Genomic DNA, 27,125 nt, shown 5'->3' on the forward strand with positions numbered 1-27,125 from the left:
TTCCTCACATCTCACTCTCATGCTATTCCAAAGTTGCTTGGTATCTACATAAAGTGATCTCCTGAAAGTAAAACCACTCCAGCCTTTATCAATAGCATCTCTAACTGTTATCCCATGATCATTACTAATGAAGAACAGAGAGGGGTAAGCCTCTTTAAGAGGTTTATCCCCTACCCACCAATCTTCCCAAAACCTGGTATTTTTTCCATCCCCCAATTTTTTCTTAATATGTGGGTAGAAGTATTTCCTAACTTTCAAGATGTTAGACCAAAACTGGGAATCCCCACTTTTGTGTTTGATTCTAGAGAGACAATTGTCCCCAACATATTTTTGTTTAATAATCCCCTACCAAAATCCCTCATCGTTCTCTATTTTCCACAGCCACTTAGCTAATAAAGCAATGTTAAACATTTCAATGTTGGTAATCCCCAGACCCCCTTGCTGTTTTGGAAGACAGCAAGTTTTCCAGTTCACCAGGTGGTACTTCTTCTTATCTTCTTCTGATTGCCATATCATCCTGGCTCTATAAAAGTCTACTTTTTTTTCTAATTCCATCTAGTAAAAGATAAAAGGACATCATGTATATAGGAATATTGGATAAGCAGGACCGCACCAAAGTGACTCTACCTGCAATATTTAGTAGTCTACCCTGCCAACAGGCACATCTTTTCTTAATTTTCTCAGCTATATTTTTCCACATTTTATTTCTGATTCTTTTATTGGACACAGGTAGGCCAAGATATTTCAGGGGTGTCTCCCCTAGAATGCAGGTGAAAATTTCCTGATACAAATCTTTTCTCTCTCTAGCCTCCCCAAACAAGAATATTTCACTTTTATGGAAATTTATTGTCAGGCCAGACATCTGTTCAAAACCAGTTAAAATAAATTTCAGATTCCTAGCAGAATTTTCATCATCTTGAATCAAGAAAATAGTGTCATCCGCATATTGCAGCATATTGACCCCATTTTCATGGCAATCAGTGAGTACCCCTTTCACAAACCCTTCCGTTCTAGCTTTATCTAAAATAATGGCAAGGGCATCAACTACAAGATCACAAAGCAGGGGAGATAAAGAATCACCCTGTCTAAGCCCCTTAAAGGTTTTGAAGTAAGGGCCTATGTCATCATTCACCTTGACTCCAACATGCCCGCCCCTCATAGTGTGCATCACCCAGTCACACCATTTATCAGGGAATTTTTTCAATTTAAGCATCTTATGGACAAAAGGCCATTTGATTTTTTCATATGCTTTTTCAAAATCAACTTTGAATAGCATATCACTTTGTTTTTTAGTGTGAATAGAATTAAGAGCCTCATGTAGTATCACAACACCCTCCATAATATATCTACCTATCACAAAGGCAGTTTGAATTGGAGAAATAATTGGGTTAACTACCTTGCTCAATCTGCCCATTAGCACTTTAGTGATAATCTTGAAACTGACATTCAAGAGGCAAATTGGCCTAAACTTTTGAATTTGTCTAACATCTTTAACCTTTGGGACTAGGGTGATTATCCCATAATTCAATCTGTTCAAGTCAACTTTGCCACTATGAAAATCATCTAAGATAGATTTTAAGTCTGTCTTAAGCAGCTCCCAAAAATGTTGGTAAAAATCTACAGCAAATCCATCAAGACCTGGACTTTTGTTTTTCTCCATATTGAAAACCACATCTCTGATTTCTTCCAAACTAAAATGTTTAATCAAATCAGATTCTTCCTATGGGGAGATACCTTCAGGGTTTTGTATGTCCAAGTTAATGTTGGACTTATCAGCTTGACCAAATAGGTTTTTGTAATAGTTGGTTATATGTTCCATGAGTTTGGTATCTCCCTCAGTGAGCTCCCCCTCATGTTCTAGAGTAGTTATCCTATTTTTTCTTCTTCCGCCATTAACTTTGGCATGGTAGTACCTAGTATTAGAATCGCCCTCCTTTATCTGTCTATCTTTATATCTTTGCAGCCATTTAATTTCCTCCATCTTAAAGATGTCCTTCAGTTCTTTCCTCCAATTTTTCTGAATCTCTCCATCTTGTGCACTAAGACCATTAGTCTCAGCTTTTTATCTATCTCATCTAATAACTCCAGTAGTTCTTTTTTCCTATTTCTGTAAGCAGCATTTGCATTGATAATCCATCCTCTGATTTCCTGTCTAATGTTTCTCATTTTTTTTGCCAAATGTCTAAGCTAGATACTTTACAATTAATATTCCAATTTTTTCCACAAATTCCTTAAACCCTTCCATGAACATCCAGGCATTTTTGAATCTGAAAATAGGCTGGCTTTTTTGTGATTTCCAGTGTCTAACAACAAGGGGGTGTGGTCAGATATTTCCCTTTCCATGGCATTCACCATGGCCAGGGGTATTTGTCCTCCCAATCTGGGCAGATTAAAATTCTGTCAAGTTTCTCATATGTGGGCTCAGGAAAATTATTTGTCCAGGTGTACTTCCTCCCATTCAAAGGAAGGTCTCTAAACCTAGCATGTTCAATAATAGCATTAAAGACAAAGTTATAATGATCCGGTCCTCCAGGTTTGTTCTTTTTTGAACTGTTCCTGATATGATTAAAGTCACCCCCAATCACACAAGGCTGTGGATTATCTTGATAGAATCTAGAGAGTTCAACCAAGAAGGCTGCTTTCCCATATTTTTGAGCATCACCATAAACTGTAACTAGATTCCACCTAAATTTAGCTACTTTGTCAAACAAATGAATTTTAACAAAATAAACTCCTTTTCTACCTGTATCACATCAAAACTATCATTATTGATTCCTACTAAGATTCCACCAGATTTACCTCTAGGGGCAATCCATTCCCAGAGGAAATTTTTTCCTCCAGCAAGGTTGTCTAACTCATTTTTTGTAAAGTCACTTTTAGTACTTTCCCAGAGTCCAACAAAATCCAGTTGTTTCTCGAGGATGGTATCTCTAATAAAATTTCTTTTAATATCTTGCCCAATTCCTCTCACATTCCAAAATAGGCCTCTCATTTTTTTTCTTCACTTTGGTTCCCCCACTCAAGATGGATTTTTTCCCCAGCACCAAAGGCCGGCATCTCACCTCTCATTTTTCTGTTACTGGAAACAATCTTTTTTAATTTGTCATAATGTTCTTTTTCTACGTCATCTGTCGGTGTCAAAACCGGCGGATCTCGGGTAGGGGGTCCCGAACTGTGCGTCTAAGGCGGATGGTAACAGGAGGCATGGGACACGATGTTTTACCCAGGTTTGGGTCCTCTTGATGGAGGCAAAACCCTACGTCCTGCTTGATTATTCTTGATAATATGAGTAGTACAAGAGTTGATCTACCAGGAGATCAGAGAGGCCAAACCCTAGAAGCTAGTCTATGGTATGATTGTATATTGTCCTACAGACTAAAACCCTCCGGTTTATATAGACACCAAAGGGGGCTAGGGTTACACAAGGTCGGTTACAAAGGAGGAGATATACATATCCGTATTGCCTAGCTTGCCTTCCACGCCAAGTAGAGTCCCATCCGGACATGGGACGAAGTCTTCAATCTTGTATCTTCATAGTCCAACAGTCCGGCCAAAGGATATAGTCCGGCTGTTCGAAGACCCCCTAATCCAGGAATCCCTCAGTAGCCCTTGAACCAGGCTTCAATGACGATGAGTCTGGTGCGCAGTGTTGTCTTCGACATTGCAAGGCGGGTTCCTCCTCCGAATACACCACGGAAGAGTTTGAATACAAGGACAGTCTCCGACCCTGCAAAATAAATTCCACCGTAGAGAGAATAATATTTCCACAAATCTAATCTGCTGACACGTTTCGGTAGCATGACATCACGCCACGTCCCGGTAATCATCTGAACCGTTTTTTCTTTAACCAGCCCCGCACATAACGCGAGGCGGTTTCTTAACACGTCTTGTCAAAGCAGAGATCGTGTTCCCCTTATCACGGGATTCTCATCAATACAAACGTGGGTAACCCAACCGCGCCATCAATTACAGCGCTTGGGGGGATAAGCGAGTTTTACCAGGCTTGTGGGGGCGCATAGTTTTGTCTGCCCTTATAAAGGGATAAGGTCTCACCTTTTTCTACCCACGCCTTCTTCCTCCTTGCTCATCCATTCTCGCGCACTCGAGCTCCAGCGCCCAAGTCCACATCCTTCTTCTCAACTCTCTCCAAACATGTCCGGAGCGGGAGGCAAGTGGATGGTCTCCTCCGTCACGAAGGGACACATAAAAAACTACGTGGGGCCGGATACTTAGCCGCGGATATCGTGCACCGGCTGCCAGCCGCGGGGCAGATCGTCCCTACACCGGAACCTCACGAAAGGGTGGGTTTCCTCCCCCACTTCGTCCGAGGACTGGGGTTTGCCCTCCATCCATTCGTCCGCGGCCTTATGTTCTATTACGGGCTGGACTTTCATGATCTGGCCCCGAATTTCATCCTCAACATCTTGGTGTTCATTGTCGTGTGCGGGGCCTTTCTCCGCATCCGACCCCACTTCGGCCTATGGCTGAAGACCTTCAATATCAAGCCGAAGGTGGTTGGCGGCCAACAAGCGGAATGCGGCGGAGCCATGGTGGGAAAAATGCCCAACGTTACATGGCTCGAGGGCTCCTTCGTGGAGACCATAAAGGGGTGGCAATCGGGGTGGTTCTACATCACCGAGCCGCGCGACACCAACTGGGTGGCGGCCCCTGAGTTTCGATCCAGAATCCCCACGCGGCTCACTTCCTGGAAGGAGAAGGGCCTGCCCTGGGGCTCATCGGTAGAGCTGGACGGACTCCAGAAGTGTATCCGGAACATGACAAGCAAGAAACTTAAGCTTGTCAACATCGTCCAGGTCATGCTCTTCCGCCGGATCCTCCCGTGTCAACAACGGGCTTTCAACTTATGGGAGTTTGACCCGGCCCAGCACCAGACTCTACACGAGCTCTTCGACATGACGCATAAGGACGTCTGGAAGGTGCTTTTCATGGGCGCCGAGGTCCCCCCTTCTCTTACCGAGGACCGCGGGCTAAGCGCGAAGCGCCCTGCGAATCCGGTAAGCTCTGTGCATAGGGTATTTATTTCCCCTAGCTTAACCATGTGCGGGGTCTGAGCTCCCATGCCTTTGATAGGACTGGGTGGAGACATCAGAGCAGATTAACTGTCCGGCCCCTCTGCTCGGAGACCCTGTAGACGCTCTCCCGACGAAGATGCGGACTCCGGCTCCTTATGAGGTGCCGGAGAAGACCAAGAAGAAGAAGGCCAAGGGAACCCGAAAGAGTTCCCGGCGCCAGGTGGTACCGGACTCATCATCTGATAACTCCGAGGCACACTCCTCCCGTGAAAACGAGGAGGATGAAGATGAAGATTCTCCCCTCCAGCCGGGGGAGACAAGAAAAGGAAGGCCGCCCCAACCGGGGAGGCCGAAGGGTCCAAGAAGGGAAGGACTCTCCTTCCAGACTGTTCCACCACCGCCGCTGACGGCGAAGACGAGTGGCTGCTCAGGGCCAAGCCCCTGGCGAAGTCGTAAGTATTCGGATACCAGAGTAACTCATAGCATACCTTTGTTGCACTGCTTCTCCTAACATCGAATACGATTATGCAGTCTGCCCTGAGCCCGTATCGACGTATCTTCGTCGGACGGTTCCTTAGACTCGTCGGACATGAATAGTGATACACTTCCAACCGCCTCCTCCCGTTGCCCTACGGACAATGGCAAGGTATTGTCTCAAGGGGCACCGAGCCGGGGGGAGATAGTCCCAGAGGCGCCTCAAGGCGACCTTCTGGACTCCAGGAGCGAAGGGATGAAGACTCCCAAGGGTTCCAAGTTCAGCCCCCAGCCGAATGCCGCGCCGGAACCTCCAGTGGTTCCGGACTCCAGCAGGCGGCCCCTGATACGTCTCCAACGTATCTATAATTTTTGATTGCTCCATGCTATATTATCTACTGTTTTGGACTATATTGGGCTTTATTTTCCACTTTTATATTATTTTTGGGACTAACCTATTAATCGGAGGCCCAACCCAGAATTGCTGTTTTTTGACTATTTCAGTGTTTCGGAGAAACAGAATATCAAATGGAATAAAATCTTTGGGAACGTGATTTTCTCACCGAACGTGATCCAGGAGACTTGGACCCTACACCAAGGATTCAAAGAGGAGGTCACGAGGGTGGGGGGCGCCCCCCTAGGGCGCGCCCCCTGCCTCGTGGGCCCCTCGGTGCTCCACCGACATACTCCTTCCTCCTATATATATACACGTACCCCCAAACGATCAGAACAGGAGCCAAAAACCTAATTCCACCGCCGCAACTTTCTGTATCCACGAGATCCCATCTTGGGGCCTGTTCCGGAGCTCCGCCGGAAGAGGGCCCTCATCACGGAGGGCTTCTACATCATCCTAGCCCCTCCGATGAAGTGCGAGTAGTTTACCTCAGACCTTCGGGTCCATAGTTACTAGCTAGATGGCTTCTTCTCTCTTTTTGGATCTCAATACAAAGTTCTCCCCCTCTCTTGTGGAGATCTATTCAATGTAATCTTCTTTTTGCGGTGTGTTTGTTGAGACCGATTAATTGTGGGTTTATGATCAAGTCTATCTATGAATAATATTTGAATCTTCTCTGAATTCTTTTATGTATGATTGGTTATCTTTGCAAGTCTCTTCAAATTATCCGTTTGGTTTGGCCAACTAGATTGGTAGTTCTTGCCATGGGAGAAGTGCTTAGCTTTGGGTTCGATCTTGCGGTGTCCTTACCCAGTGACAGAAGGGGCAGCAAGGCACGTATTGTATCGTTGCCATCAAGGATGACAAGATGGGGTTTATTTCATATTGCATGAATTTATCTCTCTACATCATGTCATCTTGCTTAAGGCGTTACTCTGTTTTTAACTTAATACTCTAGATGCATGCTGGATAGCGGTCGATGAGTGGAGTAATAGTAGTAGATGCAGAATCGTTTCGATCTACTTGTCACGGACGTGATGCCTATATACATGATCATGCCTAGATATTCTCATAACTATGCTCAATTTTGTCAATTGCTCAACAGTAATTTGTTCACCCACCGTAGAATACTTATGCTCTTGAGAGAAGCCACTAGTGAAACCTATGGCCCCCGGGTCTATTCTCATCATATCAATCTCCATCACTTTAATCTTGCTTTGCTTTTTTACTTTGCTTTTACTTTTTTACTTTGCATCTTTATACCAAAAATATTATATCTATCAGATCTCACTCTCGTAAGTGGTCGTGAAGGGATTGGCAACCCCTAATCGCGTTGGTTGCGAGTAGCTATCGTTTTGTGCAGGTACGAGGGACTTGAGTGTGGCCTCCTACTGGATTGATACCTTGGTTCTCAAAAACTGAGGGAAATACTTATGCTACTCTGCTGCATCATCCCTTCCTCTTCGGGGAAAACCAACGCAAGCTCAAGACATAGCAAGAAGGATTTCTGGCGCCGTTGCCGGGGAGTCTACGCAAAAAGTCAACACACCAAGTACCCATCACAATCCCTATATCTCGCATTACATTATTTGCCATTTGCCTATCGTTTTCCTCTCCCCACTTCACCCTTGCCATTTTATTCGCCCTCTCTCTCTCTCTCTCTCTCTCTCTATCCTCCCTCTCTATTTTCCTCTTTTGCCCGTTTGCTCTTGTTTGCTCGTGTGTTAGTTTGCTTGTTTGTCGCAATGGCTCAGCCGAGATTTGGTGATCTTTACCTTAAAAGTTTAGAGGAGATCGAAACCAACGTTAGGAAGTTTATGGTTTTGCAATTTGAGCATAATAATTTCTTTAGAAACGAGCTTAAGGAACAAAAAAGTTTTATGACTAATATGAATAAAGATCTTGATGATATGTCTAAAGTATTTGAGGGTATAAGATCCCAAATTGCTCGTCTAGAAAAGATGACTGCTGAAATTTCGGATATGCAAGCCACCTTAGTCAATAAGATGGCCGCTAAACCGAATTCCTATGAAAATCAAGATGAAGATCTAAAAGTTATTGATGTGTCCCCTATTAAATCTTTGTTTTGCAATATGAATCTTGATGAAACTGAATATGATCTTCCTTTACCTAGAAGGCGTTCTAAAAATTCGGAGTATTTAGATCTTAATGATGATATTGATGAAAGTGGGATTGAAAGAAATAAAAATCTAGATGTTGCTAAACCCACTATATTGGATTTCAAGGAATTTAATTATGAAAGTTGCTCTTTAATTGATTGTATTTCCTTGTTGCAATCCGTGCTAAATTCTCCACATGCTTATAGTCAAAATAAAGCCTTCACCGAACATATTTTTGATGCCTTGATGCAATCTTATGAAGAATAACTTGAGTTGAAAGTTTCTATCCCTAGAAAACTCTTTGATGAGTGGGAACCAACTATTAAAATTAAAATTAAAGATCATGACTTTTATGCTTTGTGTGATTTGGGTGCTAGTGTCTCTACTATTCCCAAGACTCTGTGTGATTTACTAGATTTCCGCGATTTTGATGATTGCTCTCTAAACTTGCATCTTGAGGATTCCACTATTAAGAAACCTATGGGAAGGATTAATGATGTTCTTATTGTTGCAAATAGGAATTATGTGCCTGTATATTTCATTGTTCTTGATATAGATTGCAATCCTTCTTGCCGTATTATTCTTGGTTGACCTTTCCTTAGAACGGTTGGTGTGATTATTGATATGAAGGAAGGGAATATTAGATTTCAAATTTCCATTAAAAAAGGGCATGGAACACTTTCCAATAAAGAAAATAAAATTGCCATATGAAACTATCATGAGAGCCACTTATGGATTGCCTACCAAAGATGGCAATACTTAGATCTATCCTCGCTTTTATGCCTAGCTAGGGGCGTTAAACGATAGCACTTGTTGGGAGGCAACCCAATTTTATTTTTATTCCTTGCTTTTTGCTCCTGTTTAGTAATAAATAAATTATTTAGCCTCTGTTTTGGATGTGTTTTTTGTGTTTAATTAGTGTTTGTGCCAAGTAGAACCGTTGGGAAGACTTGGGGAAAGTCTTGTTGAACTTTCTGTAAAAAACAGAAACTTTAGCGCTCACGAGAACTGCTGTAATTTTTATTTTAAGAGTGCTATTTAGTTAATTATTTTTGAAGATGATTAATAGATAAATTCCTCACGTCCAGAAATTTATTTTAGAATTTTTGGGGTTCCAGATCTTGCGCTAGCTACAGATTACTACAGACTGTTCGGTTTTTTGACAGATTCTGTTTTTCGTGTGTTGTTTGCTTATTTTGATGAATCTATGGCTAGTAAAATAGTTTATTATCCATAGAGAAGTTGGAATACATTAGGTTTAACACCAATATAAATAAATAATGAGTTCATTACAGTACCTTGAAGTGGTCTTTTGTTTTCTTTCGCTAACGGAGCTCACGAGTTTTCTATTTTGAGTTTTGTGTTGTGAAGTTTTCAAGTTTTGGGTGAATTCTTTTGATGGATTATGGAACAAGGAGTGGCAAGAGACTAAGCTTGGGGATGCCCATGGCACCCCCAAGATAATACAAGGACACCAAAAAGTCAAAGCTTGGGGATGCTCCGGAAGGCATCCCCTCTTTCGTCCACTTCCATCGGTAATTTACTTGGAGCTATATTTTTATTCACCAACATGATATGTGTTTTGCTTGGAGCGTATTTTATTATTTGTGTTCTTGTGTCTTAGTATGCCACAATCATACTTTCTGTACACAGCTTTTGAGAGAGCCATACATGAATTAAAATTTGATAGAATACTCTATGTGCTTCACTTATATCTTTTGAGCTAAGTAGTTTTGCTCTATGTGCTTCACTTATATCTTTTGAGCTATGTAGTTTTTCTCTATGTGCTTCACTTATATCTTTTGAGCTATGTAGTTTTTCTCTATGTGCTTTACTTATATCTTTTGAGCGTTATAATTTTGCTCTATGTGCTTCACTTAGATCTTTTAGAGCACGGTGGTGGATTTGTTTTAAAGAAACTATTGATCCCTCATGCTTCACTTAAATTATTTTGAGAGTCTCTTAATAGCATGGTAATTTGCTTAATAATAATATGCTTGGTATTCAAGATTTGTGAAACTTTCTTTTGAGTGTGTTGAATACTAAGAAAAGATTGAAGCATGATAATTGTTTTGAGATATGGAGGTGATAATATTAAAGTCATGCTAGTTGAGTAGTTGTGAATTTAAAGAATACTTGTGTTAAAGTTTGTGATTCCCGTAGCATGCACGTATGGTAAACCATTATGTGATGAAGTCGGAGCATGATTTATTTAGTGATTGTCTTCCTTATGAGTGGCGGTCGGGGACGAGCGATGGTCTTTTCCTACCAATCTATCCCCCTAGGAGCATGCGCGTAATACTTTGCCTTGATAACTTCTAGATTTTTGGAATAAGTATATGAGTTCTTTATGACTAATGTTGAGTCCATGGATTATACGCACTCTCACCCTTCCACCTTTGCTAGCCTCTCTAATACCGCGCACCTTTCGCCGGTATCATACACCTACCATATACCTTCCTCAAAACAGCGACCATACCTACCTATTATGGCATTTCCATAGCCATTCCGAGATATATTGCCAGGCAACTTTCCACCATCTAGTTCATCATGACACATTCATCATTGTCATATTTCTTAGCATGATCATGTAGTTGACATAGTATTTGTGGCAAAGCCACCGTTCATAATTTTTTTTCATACTTGTCACTCTTGATTCATTGCATATCCCGGTACACCGCCGGAGGCATCCATATAGAGTCATACTTTGTTTTAGAATCGAGTTGTAATCATTGAGTTGTAAATAAATAAAAGTGTGATGATCATCCTTCAATAGAGCATTGTCCCCAAAAAAGAAAGGCCACATAAAAAAAGAAGGCCCCAAAAAAGAAAATAAATAAAAAGGGGCAATGCTACTATCTTTTTTCCACACTTGTGCTTCAAAGTAGCACCATGATATAGCGAGTCTCATATATTGTGCTTCAAAGTAGCACCATGTTCTTCATATAGAGAGTCTCATATGTTGTTACTTTCATATACTAGTGGGAATTTTACATTATAGAACTTGGCTTGTATATTCCAATAATGGACTTCCTCAAAATTGCCCTAGGTCTTCGTGAGCAAGCAAGTTGGATGCACACCCACTTAGTTTCTTTTGTTGAGATTTCGTACATTTATAGCTCTAGTGCATCCGTTGCATGGCAATCCCTACTCACTCACATTGATATCTATTGATGGGCATCTCCATAGCCCGTTGATACGCCTAGTTGATGTGAGACTATCTTCTCCTTTTTTGTCTTCTCCACAACCACCATTCTATTCCACCTATAGTGCTATATCCATGGCTCACGCTCATGTATTGCGTGAAGATTGAATTTTTTTTTGAAAAAGTTAGAGTATGAAACAATTGCTTGGCTTTTCATCGGGGTTGTGCATGATTTAAATACTTTGTGTGGTGAAGATAGAGCATAGCCAGACTATATGATTTTGTAGGGATAACTTTCTTTGGCCATGTTATTTTGAGAAGACATAATTGCTTTGTTAGTATGCTTGAAGTATTATTATTTTTATGTCAATATAAACTTTTGTCTTGAATCTTTCTAATCTGAATATTCATACCACAATTAAGAAGATTTGCATTGAAATTATGCCAAGTAGCACTCCGCATCAAAAATTGTCTTTTTATCATTACCTACTCGAGGACGAGCAGGAGTTAAGCTTGGGGATGCCTGATACGTCTCCAACGTATCTATAATTTTTGATTGCTCCATGCTATATTATCTACTGTTTTGGACTATATTGGGCTTTATTTTCCACTTTTATATTATTTTTGGGACTAACCTATTAACCGGAGGCCCAACCCAGAATTGCCCTTTTTTGCCTATTTCAGTGTTTCGGAGAAACAAAATAGCAAACGTAGTCCAAACAGAATAAAATCTTCGGGAACGTGATTTTCTCACCGAACGTGATCCAGGAGACTTGGACCCTACTCCAAGGATTCAAAGAGGAGGTCACGAGGGTGGGGGCGCCCCTCCTAGGGCGTGCCCCCTGCCTCATGGGCCCCTCGGTGCTCCACCGACGTACTCCTTCCTCCTATATATACACACGTACCCCCAAACGATCAGAACAGGAGCCAAAAACCTAATTCCACCGCCGCAACTTTCTGTATCCACGAGATCCCATCTTGGGGCCTGTTCCGGAGCTCCGCCGGAAGAGGGCCGTCATCACAGAGGGCTTCTACATCATCCTAGCCCCTCCGATGAAGTGTGAGTAGTTTACCTCAGACCTTCGGGTCCATAGTTAGTAGCTAGGTGGCTTCTTTTCTCTTTTTGGATCTCAATACAAAGTTCTCCTCCTCTATTGTGGAGATCTATTCGATGTAATCTTCTTTTTGCGGTGTGTTTGTTGAGACCGATGAATTTTGGGTTTATGATCAAGTCTATCTATGAATAATATTTGAATCTTCTCTGAATTTTTTTATGTATGATTGGTTATCTTTGCAAGTCTCTTCGAATTATCCATTTGGTTTGGCCAACTAGATTGGTAGTTCTTGCCATGTGAGAAGTGCTTAGCTTTGGGTTCGATCTTGCGGTGTCCTTACCCAGTGACAGAAGGGGCAGCAAGGCACGTATTGCATCGTTGCCATCGAGGATAACAAGATGGGGTTTATTTCATATTGCATGAATTTATCTCTCCACATCATGTCATCTTGCTTAAGGCGTTACTCTGTTTTTAACTTAATGCTCTAGATGCATGCTGGATAGCGGTCGATGAGTGGAGTAATAGTAGTAGATGCAGAATCGTTTCGATCTACTTGTCACGGATGTGATGCCTATATACATGATCATTCCTAGATATTCTCATAATTATGCTCAATTCTGTCAATTGCTCAACAGTAATTTGTTCACCCACCATAGAATACTTATGCTCTTGAGAGAAGCCACTAGTGAAACCTATGGCCCCGGGGTCTATTCTCATCATATCAATCTCCATCACTTTAATCTTGCTTTGCTTTTTTTACTTTGCTTTTACTTTTTACTTTGCATCTTTATACCAAAAATATTATATCTATCAGATCTCACTCTCGTAAGTGGTCGTGAAGGGATTGACAACCCCTAATCGCGTTGGTTGCGAGTAGCTATCATTTTGTGCAGGTACGAGGGACTTGAGCGTGGCCTCCTACTGGATTGATACCTTGGTTCTCAAAAACTGAGGGAAATACTTATGCTACTCTGCTGCATCATCCCTTCCTCTTCGGGGAAAACCAACGCAAGCTCAAGACATAGCAAGAAGGATTTCTGGCGCCGTTGCCGGGAGTCTACGCAAAAAGTCAACACACCAAGTACCCATCACAATCCCTATATCTCGCATTACATTATTTGCCATTTGCCTGTCGTTTTCCTCTCCCCACTTCACCCTTGCCGTTTTATTCGCCCTCTCTCTCTATCCTCCCTCTCTATTTGCCTCTTTTGCCTGTTTGCTCTTGTTTGCTCGTGTGTTAGTTTGCTTGTCTATCGCGATGGCTCAACCGAGATTTGGTGATCTTCACCTTAAAAGGTTAGAGGAGATCGAATCCAACGTTAGGAAGTTTATGGTTTTGCAATTTGAGCATAATAATTTGTTTAGAAACGAGCTTAAGGAACAAAAAAGTTTTATGAGTTATATGAATAAAGAGCTTGATGATATGTCTAAAGAACTTGAGGGTATAAGATCCCAAATTGCTTGTCTAGAAAAGATGACTACTGAAATTTTGGATATGCAAGCCACCTTAGTCAATAATATGGCCGCTAAACTGAATTCCTATGAAAATCAAGATGAAGATCTAAAAGTTATTGATGTGTCCCCTATTAAATCTTTGTTTTGCAATATGAATCTTGATGAAACTGAATATGATCTTCCTTTACCTAGAAGGCGTTCTAAAAATTCAGAGTATTTAGATCTTAATGATGAAATTGATGAAAGTGGGATTGAAAGAAATAAAAATCTAGATGTTGCTAAACCCACTATATTGGATTTCAAGGAATTTAATTATGAAAGTTGCTCTTTAATTGATTGTATTTCCTTGTTGCAATCCGTGCTAAATTCTCCACATGCTTATAGTCAAAATAAAGCCTTCACCGAACATATTTTTGATGCCTTGATGCAATCTTATGAAGAAAAACTTGAGTTAAAAGTTTCTATCCCTAGAAAACTCTATGATGAGTGGGAACCAACTATTAAAATTAAAATTAAAGATCATGAGTTTTATACTTTGTGTGATTTGGGTGCTAGTGTCTCTACTATTTCCTAGACTTTGTGTGATTAACTAGATTTCCGCGATTTTGATGATTGCTCTCTAAACTTGCATCTTGCGGATTCCACTATTAAGAAACCTATGGAAGGATTAATGATGTTCTTATTGTTGCAAATAGGAATTATGTGCCCGTAGATTTCATTGTTCTTGATATAGATTGCAATCCTTCTTGCCCTATTATTCTTGGTAGACCTTTCCTTAGAACGGTTGGTGCGATTATTGATATGAAGGAAGGGAATATTAGATTTCAAATTTCCATTAAAAAGGGCATGGAACACTTTCCAAGAAAGAAAATAAAATTGCCATATGAAACTATCATGAGAGCCACTTATGGATTGCCTACCAAAGATGGCAATACTTAGATCTATCCTCACTTTTATGCCTAACTAGGGGCGTTAAACGATAGCGCTTGTTGGGAGGCAACCCAATTTTATTTGTATTCCTTGCTTTTTTCTCCTGTTTAGTAATAAATAAATTATTTATCCTCTGTTTTGGTTGTGTTTTTTGTGTTTAATTAGTGTTTGTGCCAAGTAGAACCGTTGGGAAGACTTGGGGAAAGTCTTGTTGAACTTGCTGTAAAAAACAGAAACTTTAGCGCTCACAAGAACTGCTTTCATTTTTATTTGAAGAGTGCTAATTAGTTAATTATTTTTGCAGATGATTACTAGATAAAGTCCTCACGTCCATCAATTTATTTTAGAATTTTGGGGGTTCCAGATCTTGCACTAGCTACAGCTTACTACAGACTGTTCGGTTTTTGACAGATTCTGTTTTTCGTGTGTTGTTTGCTTATTTTGATGAATCTATGGCTAGTAAAATAGTTTATAATCCATAGAGAAGTTGGAATACAGTAGGTTTAACACCAATATAAATAAATAATGAGTTAATTACAGTACCTTGAAGTGGTCTTTTGTTTTCTTTCGCTAACGGAGCTCACGAGTTTTCTATTTTGAGTTTTGTGTTGTGAAGTTTTCAAGTTTTGGGTGAATTCTTTTGATGGATTATGGAACAAGGAGTGGCAAGAGCCTAAGCTTGATGATGCCCATGGCACCCCCAAGATAATCCAAGGACACCAAAAAGTCAAAGCTTGGGGATGCCCCGGAAGGCATCCCCTCTTTCGTCCACTTCCATCGGTAATTTACTTGGAGCTATATTTTTATTCACCAACATGATATGTGTTTTGCTTGGAGCGTCTTGTATTATTTGTGTCCTTATGTATTAGTATGCCACAATCATCCTTGCTGTACACAGCTTTTGAGAGAGCCATACATGAATTAAAATTTGATAGAATACTCTATGTGCTTCACTTACATCTTTTGAGCTAAGTAGTTTTGCTCTATGTGCTTCACTTATATCTTTTGAGCTATGTAGTTTTGCTCTATGTGCTTCACTTATATCTTTTGAGCTAAGTAGTTTTACTCTATGTGCTTTACTTATATCTTTTGAGCGTTATAATTTTGCTCTATGTGCTTCACTTAGATCTTTTAGAGCACGGTGGTGGATTTTTTTTAAAGAAACTATTGATCTCTCATGCTTCACTTAAATTATTTTGAGAGTCTCTTAATAGCATGGTAATTTGCTTAATAATAATATGCTTGGTATTCAAGATTTTGAAACTTTCTTTTGAGTGTGTTGAATACTAAGAAAAGATTGAAGCATGATAATTGTTTTGAGATATGGAGGTGATAATATTAAAGTCATGCTAGTTGAGTAGTTGTGAATTTAAAGAATACTTGTGTTAAAGTTTGTGATTCCCGTAGCATGCACGTATGGTGAACCATTATGTGATGAAGTCGGAGCATGATTTATTTATTGATTGTCTTCCTTATGAGTGGCGGTCGGGGACGAGCGATGGTCCTTTCCTACCAATCTATCCCCCTAGGAGCATGCACGTAATACTTTGCCTTGATAACTTCTAGATTTTTGCAATAAGTATATGAGTTCTTTATGACTAATGTTGAGTCCATGGATTATCCGCACTCTCACCCTTCCAGCTTTGCTAGCCTCTCTAATACCGCGCACCTTTCGCCGGTATCATACACCTACCATATACCTTCCTCAAAACAACCACCATACCTACCTATTATGTCATTTCCATAGCCATTCCGAGATATATTTCCATGCAACTTTCCACCATCTAGTTCATCATGACACATTCATCATTGTCATATTGCTTAGCATGATCATGTAGTTGACATAGTATTTGTGGCAAAGCCACCATTCATAATTTTTTCATACTTGTCACTCTTGATTCATTGCATATCCCGGTACACCGCCGGAGGCATCCATATAGAGTCATACTTTGTTTTAGAATCGAGTTGTAATCATTGAGTTGTAAATAAATAAAAGTGTGATGATCATCCTTCAATAGAGCATTGTCCCAAAAAAAGAGAAAGGCCAAAGAAAAAAAAGAAGGCCCCAAAAAAATAAAATAAATAAAAATGGGCAATGCTACTATCTTTTTTCCACACTTGTGCTTCAAAGTAGCACCATGATATAGCGAGTCTCATATATTGTGCTTCAAAGTAGCAACATGTTCTTCATATAGAGAGTCTCATATGTTGTCACTTTCATATACTAGTGGGAATTTTACATTATAGAACTTGGCTTGTATATTCCAATGATGGGCTTCCTCAAAATTGCCCTAGGTCTTCGTGAGCAAGCAAGTTGGATGCACACCCACTTAGTTTCTTTTGTTGAGCTTTCGTACATATATAGCTCTAGTGCATCCGTTGCATGGCAATCCCTACTCACTCACATTGATATCTATTGATGTGCATCTCCATAGCCCGTTGATACGCCTAGTTGATGTGAGACTATCTTCTCCTTTTTGTCTTCTCCACAACCACCATTCTATTCCACCTATAGTGCTATATCCATGGCTCACGCTCATGTATTGCGTGAAGATTGAAAAAGTTTTGAAAAAGTTAGAGTATGAAACAATTGCTTGGCTTGTCATTGGGGTTGTGCATGATTTAAATACTTTGTGTAGTGAAGATAGAGCATAGCCAGACTATATGATTTTGCAGGGATAACTTTCTTTGGCCATGTTATTTTGAGAAGACATAATTGCTTTGTTAGTATGCTTGAAGTATTATTATTTTTATGTCAATGTAAACTTTTGTCTTGAATCTTTCTAATCTGAATATTCATACCACAATTAAGAAGATTTGCATTGAAATTATGCCAAGTAGCACGCCGCATCAAAAATTCTCTTTTTATCATTTACCTACTCGAGGAAGAGCAGGAATTAAGCTTGGGGATGCCTGATATGTATCCAACGTATCTATAATTTTTGGTTGCTCCATGCTATATTATCTACTATTTTGGACTATATTGGGCTTTATTTTCCACTTTTATATTATTTTTGGGACTAACCTATTAACCGGAGGCCCAACCCAGAATTGCCGTTTTTTGCCTATTTCTGTGTTTCGGAGAAACAGAATATCAAACGGAGTCCAAACGGAATAAAATCTTTGGGAACGTGATTTTCTCACCGAACGTGATCCAGGAGACTTGGACCCTACTCCAAGGATTCAAAGAGGAGGTCACGAGGGTGGGGGGCGCCCCCCTAGGGTGCGCCCCCTGCCTCATGGGCCCCTCGGTGCTCCACCGGCAAACTCCTTCCTCCTATATATACACACGTACCCCCAAACGATCAGAACAGGAGCCAAAAACCTAATTCCACCGCCGCAACTTTCTGTATCCACGAGATCCCATCTTGGGACCTGTTCTGAAGCTCCGCCGGAAGAGGGACGTCATCACGGAGGGCTTCTACATCATCCTAGCCCCTCCGATGAAGTGTTAGTAGTTTACCTCAGACCTTTGGGTCCATAGTTAGTAGCTAGATGGCTTCTTCTCTCTTTTTGAATCTCAATACAAAGTTCTCCCCCTCTCTTGTGGAGATCTATTCGATGTAATCTTCTTTTTGCGGTGTGTTTGTTGAGACCGATGAATTGTGGGTTTATGATCAAGTATATCTATGAATAATATTTGAATCTTCTCTGAATTCTTTTATGTATGATTGGTTATCTTTGCAAGTCTCTTCGAATTATCCGTTTGGTTTGGCCAACTAGATTGGTAGTTCTTGCCATGGGAGAAGTGCTTAGCTTTGGGTTCGATCTTGTGGTGTCCTTACCCAGTGACAGAAGGGGCAGCAAGGCACGTATTGTATCGTTGCCATCGAGGATAACAAGATGGGGTTTATTTCATATTGCATGAATTTATCTCTCTACATCATGTCATCTTGCTTAAGGCGTTACTCTGTTTTTAACTTAGTACTCTAGATGCATGCTGGATAGCGGTCGATGAGTGGAGTAATAGTAGTAGATGCAGAATCGTTTCGATCTACTTGTCACGGACGTGATGCCTATATACATGATCATGCCTAGATATTCTCATAACTATGCTCAATTCTGTCAATTGCTCAACAGTAATTTGTTCACCCACCATAGAATACTTATGCTCTTGAGAGAAGCCACTAGTGAAACCTATGGCCCCCGGGTCTATTCTCATCATATCAATCTCCATCACTTTAATCTTGCTTTGCTTTTTTACTTTGCTTTTACTTTTTACTTTGCATCTTTATACCAAAAATACCAAAAATATTATATCTATCAGATCTCACTCTCGTAAGTGACCGTGAAGGGATTGACAACGCCTAATCGCGTTGGTTGCGAGTAGCTATCGTTTTGTGCGGGTACGAGGGACTTGAGCGTGGCCTCCTACTGGATTGATACCTTGGTTCTCAAAAACTGAGGGAAATACTTATGCTACTCTGCTGCATCATCCCTTCCTCTTCGAGGAAAACTAACGCAAGCTCAAGACGTTGCAGCCCCCTTCCAAGAGGGGCAAGTCGCCCGTGCCGGTGACCTCTGTCCATCCAGAGGCACCAGACAACCTGCTGGGAGTGCTTCACGGCGCTTCCATCGACGAAGAGCACCGCACTATTATGAGTGCGGTGATCAAGAAGGTTCAGTCCGCCAAGAGCGGACTGACTGAAGCCTGTGCCAGCCTTCTAACAGGCTTTGAGGTAAGTATTTAAAATATAGGAAAAATATTACCGCATAGACAGTAGCCCCTGATGCTCTGTTTGGTGTTCACAAAGAAAAGCCGAATAGAGGATCAAAAAATATCCGCAGGAGTCTAATATAAGTATGTCTGTATGCGTATGCAGGCTTCGTTGCTGACCTCTGCTGCACTGACTGCGGAGGTCGCCGCACTGAAGAAGGACCTTGAGCGGTCCGTGAAAGAGCTCGGTCTTGCCAAGAGGCAGCTCGAGGAGAACAAAGGTAAGTAATACCTTTTCTATATAAGAAAGAAAATGTGGTTGCGAAATGACAGGATCATCATGAATGTGCCAGGGGCCACAACCAAAGTGGCGACCCTGAAGCAAGCGCTGTCCGAGGCCGAAAAAGAGCGGCCAAGGAGCGCACCGAGCGGGAGAAACAAGAGGCACGGGTGGGCGAGGTGCAGCAAGAGCTCCAGGCTCTCGTGAAGAAGCACGAGGCTTTGGAGCTTGACTCGAAGACGCGAGAGTCCGAGCTTGCCACGACCCTCGAGAGCACAAAGCATGCCAAGGCCGAAGCCCAAAAGGCCCTCCAGGAGATTGAGGCGATGAGGAAGATAGCGGCAGGTAAGGCATTCAATATGCAAAGCAAGCATGTGAAAGTAAATTACTTGTTACTTACCCGTGTCCGGAGCTCTCCAGGAGTATTCACAGATTTGCCCCGCAGCGTGTTGGATGCCGCAAAATATTACCAGGCCGAGGAGGGAAGCTCGACGGAGAAGTTGTTCTTGTCTCAGTATATTGGGACCGAACACCCGATGCCTATGAGCGACCAGCTGAATCAACTGGTCGAGCTGCACAAGGCGGCCGAACAGGCCATGAGGGGCCTTATAGTCCGAATGTAGCCCGGCGACTCCCTTCCCAATAGCTACTTCGGCCTGGTGAGGCGTCTTGTGGATGCCTGCCCACGGCTGGAAGTCATAAAGCGGTCCGTCTGCATCGAAGGTGCACGTCGGGCTTTTGCCCGTGCGAAGGTGCACTGGGCCAAGATGGACGCCGAGAAGCTGGTGAAGGAGGGGCCGCCGTAGGGCTAGGAGCATCGCCACCCCGGAATGTATTATGAGGGTGTCCTGAAGGGTGCCCGTCTTGTGGCGGACGAGTGTGCGAAGGATGTAATATTTGAATGAACTCGCTCGTGTGATCCTGTATTATGAAAACTTGTTCATATGCGCTATGCAACGCTTGTTTGAATTTAAAATATTACCTTCTGTGCGGCTGTTTATCAAATCTGAGAGATGGCTAGTCGTCGGCTTCTGCCCCCATGCCACGAGTGCTGGGGTGTTTGGGATAAACCTGAGCACTCTTTTTCCCATTGTTGGGTCCTTTGACGGAGGTGCTCAGCACAACGAACAAGGCAATCAGACTATAATGCTTTATCACTCTCACTTAGCCATAGAAGTCTACAATTTTAAATTTTGGCGAAGCCCCTAGTATTCGAAGGCCGAATTCGGGGCACTATACATGCCTTAAGCCGGACAAAGCCGACTCCTCGCTCTAAGCGGCATAAGTCTTTAGGGACTCGAGACCTCTCGAACAGCGACCAGCTCTCGCCTTATCATGACAGTCAGTTTTAGCTTTCTCTACTGAGCTGCTTAGCCCAGAAGAACCGGGGCACAATCGCAGTAGTTCTCCCAGTGCTACCTTAGCCGATATAGCGGAACGTAAGGTACCAAAACATGGGAGCCGGGCAAACCCAACTATTGACCCAAGACATGATTCAGAGCTGATGCATATAATGCTATAAGTTCGGGGTGCCGCACTTGTTGGAAATATGCCCTAGAGGCAATAATAAATTGGTTATTATTATATTTCCTTGTTCATGATAATCGTTTATTATCCATGCTATAATTGTATTGATAGGAAACTCAGATACATGTGTGGATACATAGACAACACCATGTCCCTAGTAAGCCTCTAGTTGACTAGCTCGTTGATCAATAGATGGTTACGGTTTCCTGACCATGGACATTGGATGTCGTTGATAACGGGATCACATCATTAGGAGAATCATGTGATGGACAAGACCCAATCCTAAGCATAGCACTAGATCGTGTAGTTCATATGCTATAGCTTTTCTAATGTCAAGTATCATTTCCTTAGACCATGAGATTGTGCAACTCCCGGATACCGTAGGAATGCTTTGGGTGTATCAAACGTCACAACGTAACTGGGTGACTATAAAGGTGCATTACAGGTATCTCTGAAAGTGTCTGTTGGGTTGGCACGAATCGAGACTGGGATTTGTCACTCCGTGTAAACGGAGAGGTATCTCTGGGCCCACTCGGTAGGACATCATCATATGCGCAATGTGACCAAGGAGTTGATCACAGGATGATGTGTTACGGAACGAGTAAAGAGACTTGCCGGTAACGAGATTGAACTGGGTATTGGATACCGACGATCGAATCTCGGGCAAGTAACATACCGATAGACAAAGGGAATTGTATACGGGATTGATTAAGTCCTTGACATCGTGGTTCATCCGATGAGATCATCGTGGAACATGTGGGAGCCAACATGGGTATCCAGATCCCGCTGTTGGTTATTGACCGAAGAACGTCTCGGTCATGTCTGCATGTCTCCCGAACCCGTAGGGTCTACACACTTAAGGTTCGGTGACGCTAGGGTTATGAAGATATTAGTATGCGGTAACCCGAATGTTGTTCGGAGTCCCGGATGAGATCCTGGACATCACGAGGAGTTCCGGAATGGTCCGGAGGTAAAGAATTATATATAGGAAGTGCCATTTCGGCCATCGGGACAAGTTTGGGGGTCATCGGTATTGTACCGGGACCACCGGAAGGGTCCCGGGGGTCCATCGGGTGGGGCCACCTGCCCCGGGGGGCCACATGGGCTGTAGGGGATGTGCCTTGGCCTACATGGGCCAAGGGCACCAGCCCCAAGAGGCCCATGCGCCAAGAGAAGAGAAAAAGGGGAGAGTCCTAAAGGGGGAAGGCACCTCCGAGGTGCCTTGGGGAGGATGGACTCCTCCCCACCCTTGGCCGCACCCTTCCTTGGAGGAAGGGGCAAGGGCTGCGCCTCCCCCTCTCCCTTGGCCCTATATATATTGGGGAAAAAGGAGGAGCAAACCAATCTAAGGCCTGGCGCCTCCCTCTCCCTCCCGTGACACATCTACCTCCTCCCGCAGCGCTTAGCGAAGCCCTGTTTGAATCCCGCTACTTCCACCACGCCGTCGTGCTGCTGGATCTCCATCAACCTCTCCCTCCTCCTTGCTGGATCAAGGAATGGGAGACGTCTCCGTTCCGTACGTGTGTTGAACGCGGAGGTGCCGTGCGTTCGGCACTTGATCATCGGTGATTTGAATCACGACGAGTACGACTCCATCAACCCCGTTCTCTTGAACGCTTCCGCTTAGCGATCTACAAAGGTATGTAGATGCGCTCTCCTTCCCCTCGTTGCTAGTCTCTCCATAGATAGATCTTGGTGACACGTAGGAAAATTTTGAATTTCTGCTACGTTCCCCAACAGTGGCATCATGAGCTAGGTCTATTGCGTAGATTCTATGCACGAGTAGAACACAAAGTAGTTGTGGGCGTTGATTTTGTTCAATATGCTTGCCGTTACTAGTCTTATCTTGATTCGGCGGCATCGTGGGATGAAGCGGTCCGGACCAACCTTGCACGTACTCTTACATGAGACCGGTTCCACCGACAAACATGCACTAGTTTCATAAGGTGGCTGGCGGGTGTCTGTCTCTCCCACTTTAGTCGGATCGGATTCGATGAACAGGGTCCTTATGAAGGGTAAATAGCAATTGGCATATCACGTTGTGGTCTTTGCGTAGGTAAGAAACGTTCTTGCTAGAAACCCATAGCAGCCACGTAAAACATGCAAACAACAATTAGAGGACGTCTAACTTGTTTTTGCAGGGTATGCTATGTGATGTGATATGGCCAAAAGGATGTGATGAATGTTATATGTAATGTATGAGATTGATCATGTTCTTGTCAAGGGAATCACGACTTGCATGTCGATGACGAGACAACTTCAAGAAGACACGATGATGGAGATCATGATGACGGAGATCATGGTGTCATACCGGTGACAAGATGATCATGGAGCCCCAAGATGGAGATCAAAGGAGCTATATGATATTGGCCATATCATGTCACTATTATTTGATTGCATATGATGTTTATCATATTTATACATCTTATTTGCTTAGTACGACGGTAGTAAATAAGATGATCCCTCATTAAAATTTCAAGAAGTGTTCTCCCCTAACTGTGCACCGTTGCTACAGTTCGTCGCTTCGAAGCATCACGTGTTAATCGGGTGTGATAGATCCTTTCGTTCACATACAACGGGTGTAAGCAAGATTTACACATGCAAAAACACTTAGGGTTAACTTGACGAGCCTAGCATGTGAAGACATGGCCTCGGAACACAGAGACCGAAAGGTCGAGCATGAGTCGTATAGAAGATACGATCAACATGAAGATGTTCACCGACGTTGACTAGTCCGTCTCGCGTGTTAATCGGACACGGCCTAGTTCACTCGGATCATGTAATCGCTTAGATGACTAGAGGGATGTCTATCTAAGTGGGAGTTCATACGATGAACTTAATTATCCTGAACATAGTCAAAAAGGATTTTGCAAATTATGTCGTAGCTTGCGTTTCAGTTCTACTGTTTAGATATGTTCCTAGAGAAAAAATTAGTTGAAAGTTGATAGTAGCAATTATGCAGACTAGGTCCGTAGACTGAGGATTGTCCTCATTGCTTCTTAGAAGTCTTATGTCCTTAATGCACCGCTCAGTGTGCTGAACCTCAAACGTTGTCTGTGGATGTTGCGAACATCTGACATACACGTTTTGATAACTACGTGATAGTTCAGTTAAACGGTTTAGAGTTGAGGCACCACAGACGTTTTTTGAAACGTCACGAAACATATGAGATGTTTTGAGGGCTGAAATTGGGATTTCAGGCTCGTGCCCACGTCAAGAGGTATAAGACCTCCGACGATTTTCTTAGCCTGCGAACTAAGGGAGAAAAGCTCAATTGTTGAGCTTGTGCTCAGATTGTCTGAGTACAACAATCATTTGAATCAAGTGGGAGTTGATCTTCCAGATGAGATAGTGATGTTTCTCCGAAGTCATTACCACCAAGCTGCTAGAGCTTCGTGATGATCTATAATATATCAGGGACATATATGATGATCCTTGAGATGTTCGTGATGTTTGACACCACAAAAGTAGAAATCAAGAAGGAGCATCAATTGTTGATGGTTGGTGAAACCACTAGTTTCAAGAAGGGCAAGGGCACGAAGGGATACTTCATGAAACGGCAATTCAGCTGCTGCTCTAGTGAAGAAACCCAAGGTTGAACCCAAACCCGAGACTAAGTGCTTCTGTAATAAGGGGAACAACCACTGGAGCAGAATTACCCTAGATACTTGGTAGATAAGAAGGCTGGCAAGGTCGATAGAAGTATATTGGATATACATTGTGTTGATGTGTACTTTACTAGTACTCCTAGTAGCACCAGGGTATTAGATACCGGTTCGGTTGCTAAGTGTTAGTAACTCGAAATAAAAGCTATGGAATAAACGGGGACTAGCTAAAGGTGAGCTAACGATATGTGTTGGAAGTATTTCCAATGTTGATATGATCAAATATCGTACGCTCCCTCTACCATCGAGATTGGTGTTTGCGTTGAGCATAGACATGATTGGATTATGTCTATCGCAATACGGTTATTCATTTAAGGAGAATAATGGTTACTCTGTTTATTTGAATAATACCTTCAATGGTCTTGCACCTAAAATGAATGGTTTATTGAATCTCGATCGTAGTGATACACATGTTCATGCCAAAAGATAGTAATGATAGTACCACCTACTTGTGGCACTGCCACGTAAGTCATATCGGTATAAAACGCATGAAGAAGCTCCATGTTGATGGATCTTTGGACTCACTCATTTTTGAAAAGTTTGAGACATGCGAACCATGTCTATTGGTGTATATGCATGAAGAAACTCCATGCAAATGGACCGTTTGAACTCACTTGATCTTGAATCACTTGAGACATGCAAATCATACTACATGGGCAAGATGACTGAAAGCCTCGGTTTCAGTAAAATGGAACCAGAAAGCAACTTGTTGGAAGTAAAACATTTTGATGTGTGCAGTCCAACGAGTGCTGAGGCATGTAGTGGATATCGTTATGTTCTTACTTCACAGATGATTTGAGTAGATGTTGAGTATATTTGCTTGATGAATCACGAGTCTGAATTATTGAAAGCTTCAAGTAATTTCAGGGTGAAGTTGAAAGATCGTCGTAACAAGAGGATAAAAAGATCTATGATATGATCGTAGAGATGAATATCTGAATTACGAGTTTGGCACAGAATTAAGACATTGCGGAAATTGTTTCACAACTAATACAGCCAGGAACACCATGGTGTGATGGTGTGTCCGAACATCATAACTGCACCCTATTAGATATGATGCATACCATGATGTCTCTTATCAAATTACCACGATAGTTTATGGGTTAGGCATTAGAGACAACCACATTCACTTTAAATGGGGCACCACGTAGTTCCGTTGAGACGACACCGAATGAACTATGGTTTAGAGAAACCTAAGCTGTCATTTCTTAAAAGTTTGAGGCTGCGATGCTTATGTGAAAAAGTTTCAGGCTGATAAGCTCGAACCCAAAGCGGATAAATGCATCTTCATAGGACACCCAAAACAGTTGGGTATACCTCCTGTCTCAGATTCGAAAGCAATAAGGGATTGTTTCTAGAATCAGGTCCTTTCTCGAGGAAAAGTTTCTCTCGAAAGAATTGAGTGGGAGGATGGTGGAGACTTGATGAGGTTATTGAACCGTCTCTTCAACTAGTGTGTGGCAGGGCACAGGAAGTTGTTCCTGTGGCACCTACACCAATTGAAGTGGAAGCTTATGATAGTAATCATGAAACTTCAGATCAAGTCACTAACAAACCTCGTGGGATGACAAGGATGCATACTACTTCAGAGTGGTACATAATCCTGTCTTAGAAGTCATGTTGCTAGACAACAATGAACCTACGAGCTATGGAGAAGCGATGGTGGGCCCGGATTCCGATAAATGGCTCGAGGCCATATAATCCGAGAGAGGATCCATGTATGAAAACAAAGTGTAGACTTTGGAGAAACTACTTGATGGTCGTAAGGCTGTTAGGTACATATGGATTTTAAAAGGAAGACGGACAATGATGGTAAATGTCACCATTAAGAAAGCTCGACTTGTCGTTAAGATGTTTTCTGACAAGTTCAAGGAGTTGACTACGGTGAGATTTTCTCACTCGTAGCGATGCTAAGAGTCTGTTGGAATTATGTTAGCGATCACTGCATTATTTATGAAATCTTGCAGATAGGATGTCAAAACATTGTTTCCTCGACGATTTTTGAGGAAAGGTTGTATGTGATACAACCGGAAGGTTTTGTCAATCCTGAAAGATGCTAATAAGTATGCAAAGCTCCAGCAATCCTTTTGAGGACTGGAGTAAGCATCTCGGAGTTGGAATGTATGCTTTGATGAGATGATCAAAGATTTTGGTGTATACGAAGTTTATGAGAAACTTGTATTTCCAAAGATGTGAGTGGGAGCACTATAGAATTTCTGGTGAGTATATGTTGTTGACACATTGTTGATCAGAAATGATGTAGAATTTCTGGAAAGCATGTAGGGTTATTGGGAAAGTGTTTTTCAATGGAAAGCCTGGATTAAGCTACTTGAGCATTGAGCATCAAGATCTATAAGGATAGATCAAAACGCTTAATGGTACTTTCAAAT

General features: G+C 42.2%; 2 pseudogenes; both read right to left on the reverse strand.

Moving 5' to 3' along the window:
* The window catches only part of LOC147992242 (ricin B-like lectin R40G3 pseudogene), a 72,661-nt pseudogene that overhangs the window by 1,318 nt on the left and 44,218 nt on the right, over window positions 1-27,125 (reverse strand).
* LOC147992243 (uncharacterized) overlaps window positions 2,459-27,125 on the reverse strand; it is a 32,916-nt pseudogene continuing 8,249 nt past the window's right edge.

This window comes from Triticum urartu, chromosome 1A (assembly GCF_056163025.1).
Source record: "Triticum urartu cultivar PI428250 chromosome 1A, HENAU_Tu73, whole genome shotgun sequence".
NCBI lineage: Eukaryota > Viridiplantae > Streptophyta > Magnoliopsida > Poales > Poaceae > Triticum > Triticum urartu.